At 33.3% G+C, this 12,243-nt stretch overlaps 1 pseudogene; it reads right to left on the bottom strand.

Moving 5' to 3' along the window:
• Positions 1 to 1,673: 1,673 nt before the first annotated feature.
• Positions 1,674 to 12,243, bottom strand: part of LOC129229288 (sialin-like) — a 94,190-nt pseudogene continuing 83,620 nt past the window's right edge.

Genomic DNA, 12,243 nt, shown 5'->3' with positions numbered 1-12,243 from the left:
ATAGCTGATATAACTTTTTGCATATATTTTGAGCTCAGATTAGAAAATCAAACATCATTTTTTTGCTTTAATATGCATTTGTGTTAAATTTAAATTGTGAGACTCAAATTTCATAAGTTTATAAAGTGTAACAAATAATAATAAAGGTTAGGGATCCTTGTTCCAATCATAATCGATAGTTAAACATCAGGATTACAGTTGTATAATTTTTAAATTTAGTGATTTAGATTCTTCTACAACTTAAACAGTATCATGAATAAAAGTTTATTTAAAACAAAATGTGAATGCTCAGAGAGATGTACAAATGCTTAATGTACAAATGCTAACGCACAATGTACCCAGAATATGGAGCTCAACGATCTGCGAGTGCTAATTCAATTTTCAAATGCTTAAGCATAATGTAATGAATAGTAATGGAAGTAAGTAATTTACATTAAAAATATTCCAAACCAGACAAAACAGTTACAGATAAATTTTGAAATCGACATCAATGTTTACTAATACTTCCTGCGTAGCTTCGCAGAATTTGGCACATGTGATGAAATACGTTACAATTTCGTAGCACAAAGTTCTTTCAGATAAGTTTATGAGTGAGGGGTTGAAAAAATGTAACAAAATTTGCAGTAAAAACAACAGCATTTTTTTTAATAGTGTATACATACAGTATATAGTACAACCAACCAATCTTTATTTAGCCATCCTCGTTGCAGCAAAGAAAGCAATGATTTCACAAGTGTGACCAAATATGCTTTCAAATACGTTGTTTGGACTCGAGTGTTGGCACACGAGATTTCAGTATCCAGAATACGTTCGGAACACTTTTGAAACATTTTCCTTCTGACGGAGCATATTCAGAATACGTCATAGTGCTCATTCACATATTCGGATCACTTTTTCTGAAACAAAGCGTTCCAAATTGTGCAGGTTTATTTGCAGTGTAGCATATAATATACAAAAGCCCTTAAAGTTTATTTATATATTAAAGTTGAGCATTTAAACTGCGTTATTTGTTTTATTAAATAAAAAGTAAAATTAAACTGGGTTAAATTATGATTGAAAAAATGAAAAAGGTCTTTAATTTATAATTTTGTCCAGCAGTGCATTTAAATGTTTCTCATTAATTTTCAAAAACAAAATATTTAGCAATCACTGATGGCAACATTTATACATTCTATGGCTTTAAATCAAAGTTTTCGAAGGAAATTTCATTGTAATCCTGGATTTTTTACTTTTGAGTTTTTGTTTTGTCCAGGTTTCACGTAATGATAAAGTTACGTAATGATATTAAATTTTCAAATTCTCAAATTTCATTTGAGATTTCCGTAAATATAAGTTAGGGGAACTAGAGACAGTACAAAATGTTAGATCCCGTGTCTTTTCAAAAAAATTATTTCTTCGCTTCAAACTTTTAATGTCTAACTCTGCATCTTATTTTGACCACATTTTGCATGAGTATGTACCTAGTACTAACGGTTGCGAACAACGGTTGCTAGAATACTCCCTTAAGCTCACCCGTTAACCTTTTAGAATATTCATTATCATTTTAAGTAAACTTTAATGTCCATGTGTTTTATGTGGAAGATCCATCCACTAGCAGTACGACAGAAAAGGCAATCAAAATGCTTTAGGGGTATGACATTGGTTTGGTATCTTCGGTTTCTTCGTCTTCAGGGTCTAGGAGAACTGTTTCTGGCTTCATGCTCCTAGCCGAAGCTCCCCATGGCTGCAGTTCAGCTGCTCCAAAATAGTTGTACACGCTTCCCATGATGAAGTAAACGATTGATGTGGTCACAAATACGGTATTCCAGTTTTTCAATGTTTGCTACATTGTGCAAATAGAAAAGTTATATTTATTTTTAGCAAAAACAATTTAAAAAAAAAACATAGTTTTACAGCATGCAATATACCCGACAAACCGGTTCTCGCATCCAGAGACTGCAGTTTCGTTCTTATTAGAACTCATCAGTCTGGATTTAGTTCTGCCTGGTTATTTTCAAATTATTTATTTTGGTATTCAAATCCCTTTGCTTCTCCCGGCCTCATATGATGTTTTGTCTTTTGGTTCTTGCCAAAACATAAGTCGAGTACAGGGTGTTCTAAAAAAAAAAAGCAGCATTTCCATTGAAGCACTAACGTATTCAGAGAGTAACGTTTAACGTGTTTGAAGAAATGCTGTTCTTTGACGAAAGAAAAGCCACGGTTCCCTGGGAGCTGGGTGGTAAAACCCATGAAGAGCTGCATCCGCTGCGTAGAGCTGATGGTCCGCTGTAGCCGCGAAAATACGGAAAACACCTCCAATCTAACCAACCCAAGTCATCTAACGTCTTTTGACCTCTTAGCTTTCTTGGGGGTTACATGATAATAGGGTTAAATAAACACTTTGTGTACAGAGATTAAGCCCCAATCTGCTTCAGTTACAGGTAGCAGTCAGCTACATCACAGCTGGTGTTTAAAAATGAAAGTTTAAAAACAAAGTTATGCAGTAATAGTAATACTAAATTTGTTTATGAAATTATCAATATTTTTATTTAATCACCTACTTCAGCTATACCAACTAGATTCAGTTTCAAATTTTTACTGTGCACTCGTATTGAAGGGGAGGGGGGGGGGGCGCATGAGCTCCCGTCAGTGTTCAAAGGGGGGGGGGAGCGTAGAGCCTAAAAGAGCCCTGATCTAACTCCTTTTGATTTCTTTGCTTGCTTGGGATTAGATAATAACGGCAATGGGTTAAAAATGATTCCTTTTAGATTTAAGCAAATTCTTTTTGTACAGAAGTCCGAAGCTGCATCAGTTACGCGAAGCAGTCCGCAACATCATAGCTGGTGAGCTACAAGATATGATGAAAACTATTGAATTCCTATGCATATATGGGCAAGAAAGGTGTTATTTTGCACTCCAAATTTTTCAACTTTTCACAAGGGGACCAGGGGACTTTTGCTTTTCTTTTTTTTTTTTTTTGAAGAAAGGGACAAGATATGTATTTTCGTTAAGCTTCAGAATTTTACAAATAATCTTCACTTACTTTAGAAAAATTGATGGTTAAACTTGTAAATTTTTAAAATGTTATAAATGCATTTTTCCCCTTAGTTTTTCTGGATTTTAGTTTAGGAATCAATTGATTAATCAGTACTTCATTAAATTTATTATTTAAAACAAAAAGACAAAACAAAAAAAAGAAACTAAAAATGCTAATTATTGAAAAAAAAAATGAAAAAAATACTCAACTAATTTTTTAAATGAGCTTCGATTAAACCTATACACTCTCAGAAATGGACTTTCAAATTTGACGAAATTTTCTTCGTTTTTGACGAAACCACTTCCAGGGATATGCTCCGAGCGAACATTTCGTCAAATTGAAGAAACTGCTTTTGTTAGTGGTTTGAGGATGCGAATTTCGTCAAATGTAACGAAATATTTCTTCATTCTAGTTTTGTCAAATTAACAATCATTTTCGTAGTTTTGAGAGCATTAGTTTCGTCAAATTAATTTCGTCATATATGAGGACGTTAATTTCGTAAATTTTTAAGAAAATTTATTTCCTTTTTTTTTTTCTTTGAGCACATTATTTTTTTTTTTTTTTTGAGAATACAGTCGAACCTCGTTAATTCGAACACGCTTAAAACAAATAACTGCTGAAATGAACTTTTTTGCAATCTTTGTCTTATTGTTTATTGTTTTTTGGATAAAGCGAACCAACTTTTTATAATAATCGATTTTAATGGTCCCTTTAAGTTCGTTATAACGAGGTTCGACTGTATTTTATAAGATTCGTGTGCGTGTGATCAAATCCTAACTTCAGAATCTTACCACCGTAGTTTCCCACTTTATTACGTATAGTCACTTTCACAGGCCCGTCATTTACGAGGTCAGGGGGTCAATTGACCCCCCCCCCTCCCGTCTTGATTTTTGAACATTCATGTTTTTATACATGACTGGCCGTTGTTTTAGTTCGTTTTCTGTAAAATTTTTATTGAGTACAGACTCTTTGTCATATTTGGGAAAAAATTGAAACAACGGGCCTGCAGCCCCCCCCCCCCATCAAAAAAAAGACAAGTAATTGTTAAAAAAAGAGGCACATAAAATATGTCAAGCGAATTTTTATTTATGTAAAAATGCAAACAAACAACTTCTTAAAAAAGGTAAAACAAATCATTGCAGATTAAACTCCCCATGGTATCTAATTAACCCCCCCCCCCATAATGGGGTTTTCCTTCAAAAAATCTAATTTTTGTCGGATATTTTCCAAATTTGGCACAGAGGTTCGTTATTGGAGGCTCGGGAATTCACACAAGGTCGTTTATGTCCCTCTATGTGGGGGGTGGGGGGGGGACAGACAACCCCACATTGGGGGTTCTCCGTATTAAAAAAAAAGTTTTTGTCCGATCTTTTTTAAATTTGCCACAGAGGTTCTTAGATGCTCAAGAATCACGCAGGGTAGTTTTCATCACTTTATAAGGGGAGGGGGGCGATGGGGGGGGGTCTTTGAAAAAATCCAATTTTTGTCGGATCTTTCCAAAATTTGACACATAGGCTCTTTGATGCACGGGGATTCACGCAGGGTAGTTTTCGGTCTTCTATGGGGGGGAGGGCAACCCCTATGGTAGTTTTCCTACAAAAAATCCAGTTTTTGTTGGATCTTTCCGAATTTGGCAGAGTTTCGTTATTTAATGCTCAGGAATTCTGATAGGGTGGTTTTCTTTCCGCTATGGGGGGCAACCCCCATACGGGAGGGGTTCTTATAGAAAAACAGTTTTTATCATATCTTTTCCAAATTTGGAACAGAGGTCCTCTGATGCTCGGGAATTCACACATGGTAGTTTTCAACCCTCCATGATGGGGGGGGGGGAGCAACACCGCATTGGGGGTTCTCCTTATATAAAAAAAAGTTTTTTTCCGATCTTTTCTAAATTTGCCATAGAGGTTCTTTGATGCTCAGGAATTCACGGAGGTTAGCTTTCGTCAATGTATGGGTGGGGGGGGGGCAACCCCGATGGGGTTTTCCTTGAAAAAAATTTATTTTTTGTCGGATCTTTCCAAAATTTGGCATAGAGGTTCGTTCATTGATGCTCAGGAATTCTCATAGGGTGGTTTTCGCCCCGCTATGGGGGACAACCACCAAATGAGGGGTTTTCTTACAAAAAACCAGTTTTATCATGCCTTTTCCAAAATTGTCACAGATATCCTTTGACGCTCGGAAATTCCCGTCTTCGTCCCGCTATGGAGTGGGAAACCACGTGTGTGTGTGGGGGGGGGGTCTTAAAAGAACCCAGTTTTTGTCTGATCTGTTCCAAATTTGGTACATTTGTCTTTTGATGTTTCGGCATTCTCATAGTGTAGTTTTCGCCCCGCTATGTGTGGCAAACCCCATAGGAGTTTTCCTTATTAAAATCCAGTTTTCGTCGGATCTTTTCCAGATTCGGCCCAGATATCCTTTGATGCTGGAAATCCACATAGGATAGTTTCCCATGGGGTAGTATTCATATGGGGTACTACCCCATGTGATTAAAGAACCTATGTGCCAAATTAGAAAAAGATCTGACAAAAGCCTGGATTTTTGTAAGGAAAACTCCCCTAATTGGGGAGGGGGGGTGCCCCTAAAGCGGAAAGAATATTTCAAACTGTTTGAACTACATCGCTACATCGCGATGTAAGGACGGCGATGCATCACGATGTTGAAATTCCTACATCGCCCTGCCCCTACTGGGAATATAAAAGTGCTACTTCCTCAGCAGACATTGGGTTCTGGAAAAATAAATCATGTGCCACTTTTATGCACAGTTAGATCGATATATGCTCGGGAGAAAATTGCTGAGAAGTTTCTTCATTGCATCGCATGAAAAATTCCAGAAAAAAAAAAAAAAAAGATTTTTATCCAACTTATACCACAAATTTCAAAGAAAAGTACAATAAATTGGACAACTTTAAGTTAGTACATATTTGTTCTAAAATTAGATACAGAAAATAAAATTAGATAATCTTAAGAAAAAGCTTACCTTTTTCTTTTTCTAATTAATTATTTGTTTTATTAATTTTGCTTGTATGTAGAATGTTTATTTGGCCACATGAAATGCATGCAATAATAAAATTCCTGTTTTTTAATACAGGAATTTTATTATTGCATGCATTTCATACTTCATACTTTGAAAACAATTCTCTGCCAAAATTGCAAAAGGTATTTGAAAATATAAATCTTAAAAAAATGCAGATGTGAAATAAATCTTTCGGTAAAATTAATTTAGTGTAATGTTTGTTAAATAATTATAAAAATATACCTTTGCTTTTCACCCCTAAGTTTTTATTTTTATTTCCAAACATGTGTAACATGAAATCAATGTATAATATACGAACATTTAGAATATTGTTATAATTATGAAAAAGTCTTCGTCTGTCCTTGTTCCAATTATCTCCGTGATGTTGGATCCATCCTAAAAAAAGTTTTAAAAAGAGAATATATAACATAATAAGTAAAGGTTTAAGTCCATAGGTGTATGCCCTCATGCACATGGATCTTTTTTCTATTTCGAGGAAAGTTTTACGATTAAATTCATCAGTTTATTTCTGAAATAAAACATGTTTTCACGATATCTTTCAAAATCTGAGTTTTTTTTTTTTTTCCTTAAGTTAAAAAGCTACGATTCGCTTGTGACTTTGAAAAGCATATGATTTAATTTTCATATTTTTCAAAATATATGATGATTTCAATGCTGACAGCTTTTTTTCAAGCAGATTGCAAGAATGAGTTATTTTTACAGCGGATGAACAAAATTTTTATTTAGGCAGATAGACTCTCAGTTAGTTTCTGAAATTAATTTCTGAATAATATTCTAGAATTAGAGTTTCTTCAATTTATCGAGAATCAGCATTATTTAGCCATTAAACGAGTTAATTCTTTTGCACATCAAGTCGTGAATTTTCATTTTTTTGAGCTATAAAAAAATCAAAAGTGCGAAAATTGTTGATCTGTGATTTTTTTTTAAATTTATTTTTTATTTTAACCGATAGCCAAAATACACCGTTTTTCTTTTTTTTTTTTTCGATTTTCGTGTTCCGTTTTCTTCACGAATGTTTTCTGAAGTACTCTCTCCCCCTACTCAAATTAGTTCCAATAAAGTACTTATGAATTAAGTAGTACTGAAACTGGTGATTATGATTTTATTTGCACTTTTTTCAGAGATTTTATTGTGCTATGTTATCAATAAACAACATTTACTTACCGAGCTTTACCTCCTTAAACCATTATCAAATTCGAGTCAAAAACCCAGGGCTCCAACACTCGAAGCCAAGCTCCATTTCATAAGTTAACTAATAATTACATAAAGCTACCTTCTAGCTGATGGATAGGGATTTAGTAGAAAAAAAAAACTGATTTTTCTGCTATACTGGGGGTAGAGTACTTACAAAATGGGGCGTAGCTTAAGGGCGTGTGTACTTCGGATTTTTTAACTCAGCTGGTAATGATTTTAAGAGGGAATGCTTGCCAAGTAAAGTTTTTAATTGATAGTATAGTACCTTGAAATCTTTAAAAAATATTCGAACAAAATCATAAAATCATGTGAATCAATCACTAGTACAAAAATATTCAAACGTAGCTCTACTTACTAGTTTGGGACGGAGACGAAGGGAGTATCACCTTTTAACTAAGCATATTTGATTTTTAAAATATGCAATTTTCACGCAGTAAATAAAAAAAAAACGCCAAGGGAGAAGAGCTGCCAAAGATAGGGGAAACCCAATAACAAAGTGCATTTCCTTGTTTGTTTGTGTCTTGAGAACTAATTGACTGATATCAATGGATTTTTTTTCCAAAGATTTATAATGAAAATAGGGACCAGTGTGGTGCAAACAAGCAAAGCTTGTTACTTCTTATCATATATTTTCATTATCCTTTTAATTTTTCATATATTTTCATTATCCTTTTAATTTTTCATATATTTTCATTATCCTTTCAATTTTTCAATTGAAGTTCGGTTAAATTTTCAGACATTTTACTTTGTATCCAGCAAAATCACAGCTCCAACAAAAAATTTGGATTTATTGGAAGTTCATCTATAAAATGCTTCTTAGTCTGATTTAATGTAAACCGGGATTTCTCACTTTTTGTTGACAATACCTTCAGGCGGCAAATATGGCAATAAAATTAATGCTGCATTTATTTTAGCTGTAGAAACTATGTATAATGGAAAAATTCATAATTATGACAAATCATGTAACACAAATTGACATAGAAAAACCTATAAATTTAGTGTATGAAGTGGGAAAATAAACAAAAAATGCTTATTATTGTTATTACAATTTTCAAACATGCTGCTATACTATCTTTTCTTTTTAAATCGAGGTTAAACATTAAAACTCTACTTTCAATAATTTATTTTAATTTGCGGAAATTTTTTTAAAAATATTGAAAATATTCTGCTGAAATATCAAGCACAAAGATAGAGTTCTTTATGGAAATTAATATTTTCTCTATCTTAAAATGATTTGTATTAAATTGATATTTACTTTACTTCATGTTTTATGCAAGTAAAAAAAAAAAGGCTCCACAAATAATGAACATAAGCACTTATTGCTAGAAACATCTGCTGCAGGGAAAGAGATTATATAAACAACATGGGATAAGCATTTAAAAGTCTTGTCTACGAGCTTAACAAAATAAAAGACGGTATCATTTCGGATCCAAAAGCTGATATAAACGGTTTGCATTTATTTTTTATTGCATCAAGCGCTTTTTTTTTCCTCGAGTTTCATCGATTTTATTCAAAGATTGCTAAACAATTATTTTAAAATATTTTCTACGAACACTTTTGTGTTATAAAGTTCTTGATACTTTTTGATTATTAATTTCTTCAAAATCAATTTTATTTTGCTACTTAAATATTTCATGAAGTTTTGTAATATTGTTTACCCATTCCAAAATATTAATTTTTACTAATGGGTATAGCAATATTTCATTGAAAATGATAAGTTTGCGAACACTTTTGGGAACTACTGTATAAATTATTATATTGAAAAAAACATTAAATGTAGAGTGGAAGAAGAAAAAATATCAATACTTACTGGGGGATTGGTACATAGTATTTTTTTAAGAAAATAAAAATGCGGAATGAAACAAATTTGAACTATTAAACTAAAAAATACACTTCGTTTAACAGAATTATTTTTGTAAAATTCATGGAGAAGAATGAAAACACATAACCATGTAATATATTCCACGTTGAAATTAAAAGCTTCAAAGTTCTATGCCATTTATAAAAGCGCTGTATATCATCTGTGTTAGTTTAGCTACGGTGGAGTGTTTTTTTTTTTTTTTTGTAAGTTTAAATTCGTACAAATTCTTTAGTCATGTTTGTAATTTTTTTAACGAAATAAAGGAAGTACGTTTTTGGAAATAAATGTCAACAAACCAATATTCTCTTTTTCAAATAAAAAAAAATAACGCTAGCTAAGCCTAACGTGGAGGTGACTCAAAGTTAACAACACACAGAATTCTAAACCTAATCGAACCGTTCGTTTTCAATTTTAATGTGTTTTAAATACAACAATAAACACAACACTAAACAAAAATCTAACAATACATAAAAGAAGGCACATTGCACATACAAATTTCAATAAATACTAACCTTTTTTATGAATCCTGTAGGATAATTTCCGTAAGATAATTTAACGAGCAAGTACAAGACTGAAACGAAAATTCCCAGAATGCACTGCAATATGACGAAATTGGGACGAAATAATTTCGTCAAAAATTTGAGATTTCTGGTTTCGTCAAATATCACGTGATTCGGTGACGAAAGGATCGTCGAAAATAACGAAATAGTGCTCGAGGATTGCCGAATCGTCAAAATTGAGCGTTTCATTTTTGACAGTGTAGAATAAAGCATCCATAGCTAAAAAAGAGCATCTTAAATATTAGATGAAATGCAGTTAGTATCATTTTATCCTACCATCCATAATAAAGCAAATGAAATAAAGCAAATTGCAACCCCCCCCCCCTACGCCCTGGATACGCCCATAACTGTTTGTATTTCGTCTTTCATATTTCTTTAAACTCACCACACCTTCCTGTCTGTCTTGTCCGCAACGAATCAGCCTCCGTTCTTCCTTTGATATGCGAGGATGCTGGTCTGGGCTTTTGTAGGCAACGACGATCCACAAGAAAAACCACAAACATCCTACAGAACCTGTGCAACAATGACGGAGATTTAGATTTTCGAACCAAAACCACGAAAAATTTCTTCATATAAATCAGGATCTTAAAGAGAAAGTTACACAACGCATAGAATAATCAAAGAATCAAATTGTATTTTAGTTTGAGATTTACTAAAAAAAGAGAGTCTTATTCTGTGCTGTTTAAACTTGATTGAGAATTAAATATCCGCTGGTTCTGGGATCGTAGTATTACTGACATAAGTTTCTGTTGACTATACACACTCATTTTATTCAATTTTAAAAGTAAAATTCATAGAATCACTTTTTTATAATGAAAAAAATACTTTGAGTATGTTGTATTTTAAAAGATAAATGTCGGATTTTTTTCGAAGACTAGAGAACGCGTGATGGCAGAGGGGTCTGACACTATACCTGAAAATAACCCCTTACCACTTGCTACTACAAGTCTTACTCTGGCAACTAAATAAAATACTCAAACCACATCACTTTTTTAAAATCTAAGCGGCCACAGATAAATTACCACTTCACTGTTTTTTTTTTCAAAACAAGTCATTTCAATTTTTTTGTTCTTAGTTTGTGATGTAAAACAGTTTTTAAATTCTCACATAGTATCGCCAAAGAATTTTAAAAAAAAATGAAGTGATGTGCTACTGATGTGAATTTTTCAGTAGGCCAATTTCCAACTTATAAAACATATTTATAGAACTTTTTAAAGGTATTATACATTCTATATTCTACAATACTGAAACCAGATACATTTTCTCCAAATGACATAATCCATTATCATGTTTATTTCAATCTTAGTTATGAGGAACAAAAATTTTGATCAAAAAGTCACTCATTGTGGCTCGTCACATCTCGGCCCCTAGCCCTTCAATTATATTCGCGTCAATCTTCTACTGCACATCAAAGCAAAAGTTCGAAAGCGTTTTTTTGGTTTCTTAAAAATAAAAGAAAAATTTTTCTGGATATTTTGACTACTAATGATAAAAAAGTGGCAACTAAACCAACTAAGACCTTTTTAGGTCTACCAGCTACTGGCGATTAACTAAAAATCTGAATTTCCAGGTCTGCTGGAGGTGGTAATATGGAGCGTTACGTTTCTTTAAAAGTCGAATATTTAGTTTAATATTCATAGCAACAGTCTATTGCTACAGACGTCTGCAGTAGTGTATCTATATGTGTTTATTCAAAAAATTTAGTGACTTATCTCTACCCAATTAGTACATAGAAATGTTTGAAAAAATACTTTAATATGAATAATTTTTTTGAAATATTTAATGCACTAACCGAAGACGTAAAAGACAGAAGGCCAACCGCCAAGGAAATTTGAGGAACTAAGGTAACCTGAGAAAACTAGGGCAACCACGGTCCCCATAGGTCCACCACCGTAGACTAGGGTAGCGAGACAACTTCGCTGAAACTTGGGAGCCCAGCGTCCTAGTAGTGAATTCATGGCGGGATATGTTACTCCCTGGAAAAATAAATAACTTAAATAGACAAACAACGACATCTTATCTGGAGTGAGATTTACAGCTGTTTAGATAGAAAATTGACTAAGGCAGAGTTTCCCAAACTGTGGTCCGGGGATCCGCGAGTCCATGACAGAGGATCCGCGGTGCTACCCAGCTAAAACGTTAAATATGAATGAGATTGAAGGACGAGTAACGATATTTCAAATTAAAAAAGAGCCTATTTATGAGGAATAAAAAAGGTTTTGCTTAAGTACATGCAGGACGCAGCAGCCCCCCGCCCTCCTAACCCTCGGGAGTAAATACTCCACGCATTTATTAATTTTGTGTACATGACGAAGTTCATATTGTTATATTGTTACAAAACAAAACTAAGTAAAATGCAAACATTGAGGCACATGCGTACAGCTCGGATATTATACTTCAAATAAAACTTTTGCTGCAAAATTTTCAAGACTAAATCTAATAGTCAACGTTCGAAATTTCAAGCAAAGGCTGAAATAGACCAAATGCTATAGTTTGCAGTCGACTTTGATGGTTATGGAGTACCACTGTTATATAAATTTGTTGCATATTGTGCTTGCGTTAAGTCAGCAATATCATA

Source organism: Uloborus diversus, chromosome 9 (assembly GCF_026930045.1).
Source record: "Uloborus diversus isolate 005 chromosome 9, Udiv.v.3.1, whole genome shotgun sequence".
Classification (NCBI taxonomy): Eukaryota; Metazoa; Arthropoda; class Arachnida; order Araneae; family Uloboridae; genus Uloborus; species Uloborus diversus.
This window is presented reverse-complemented; position numbering and strand designations above follow the sequence as displayed.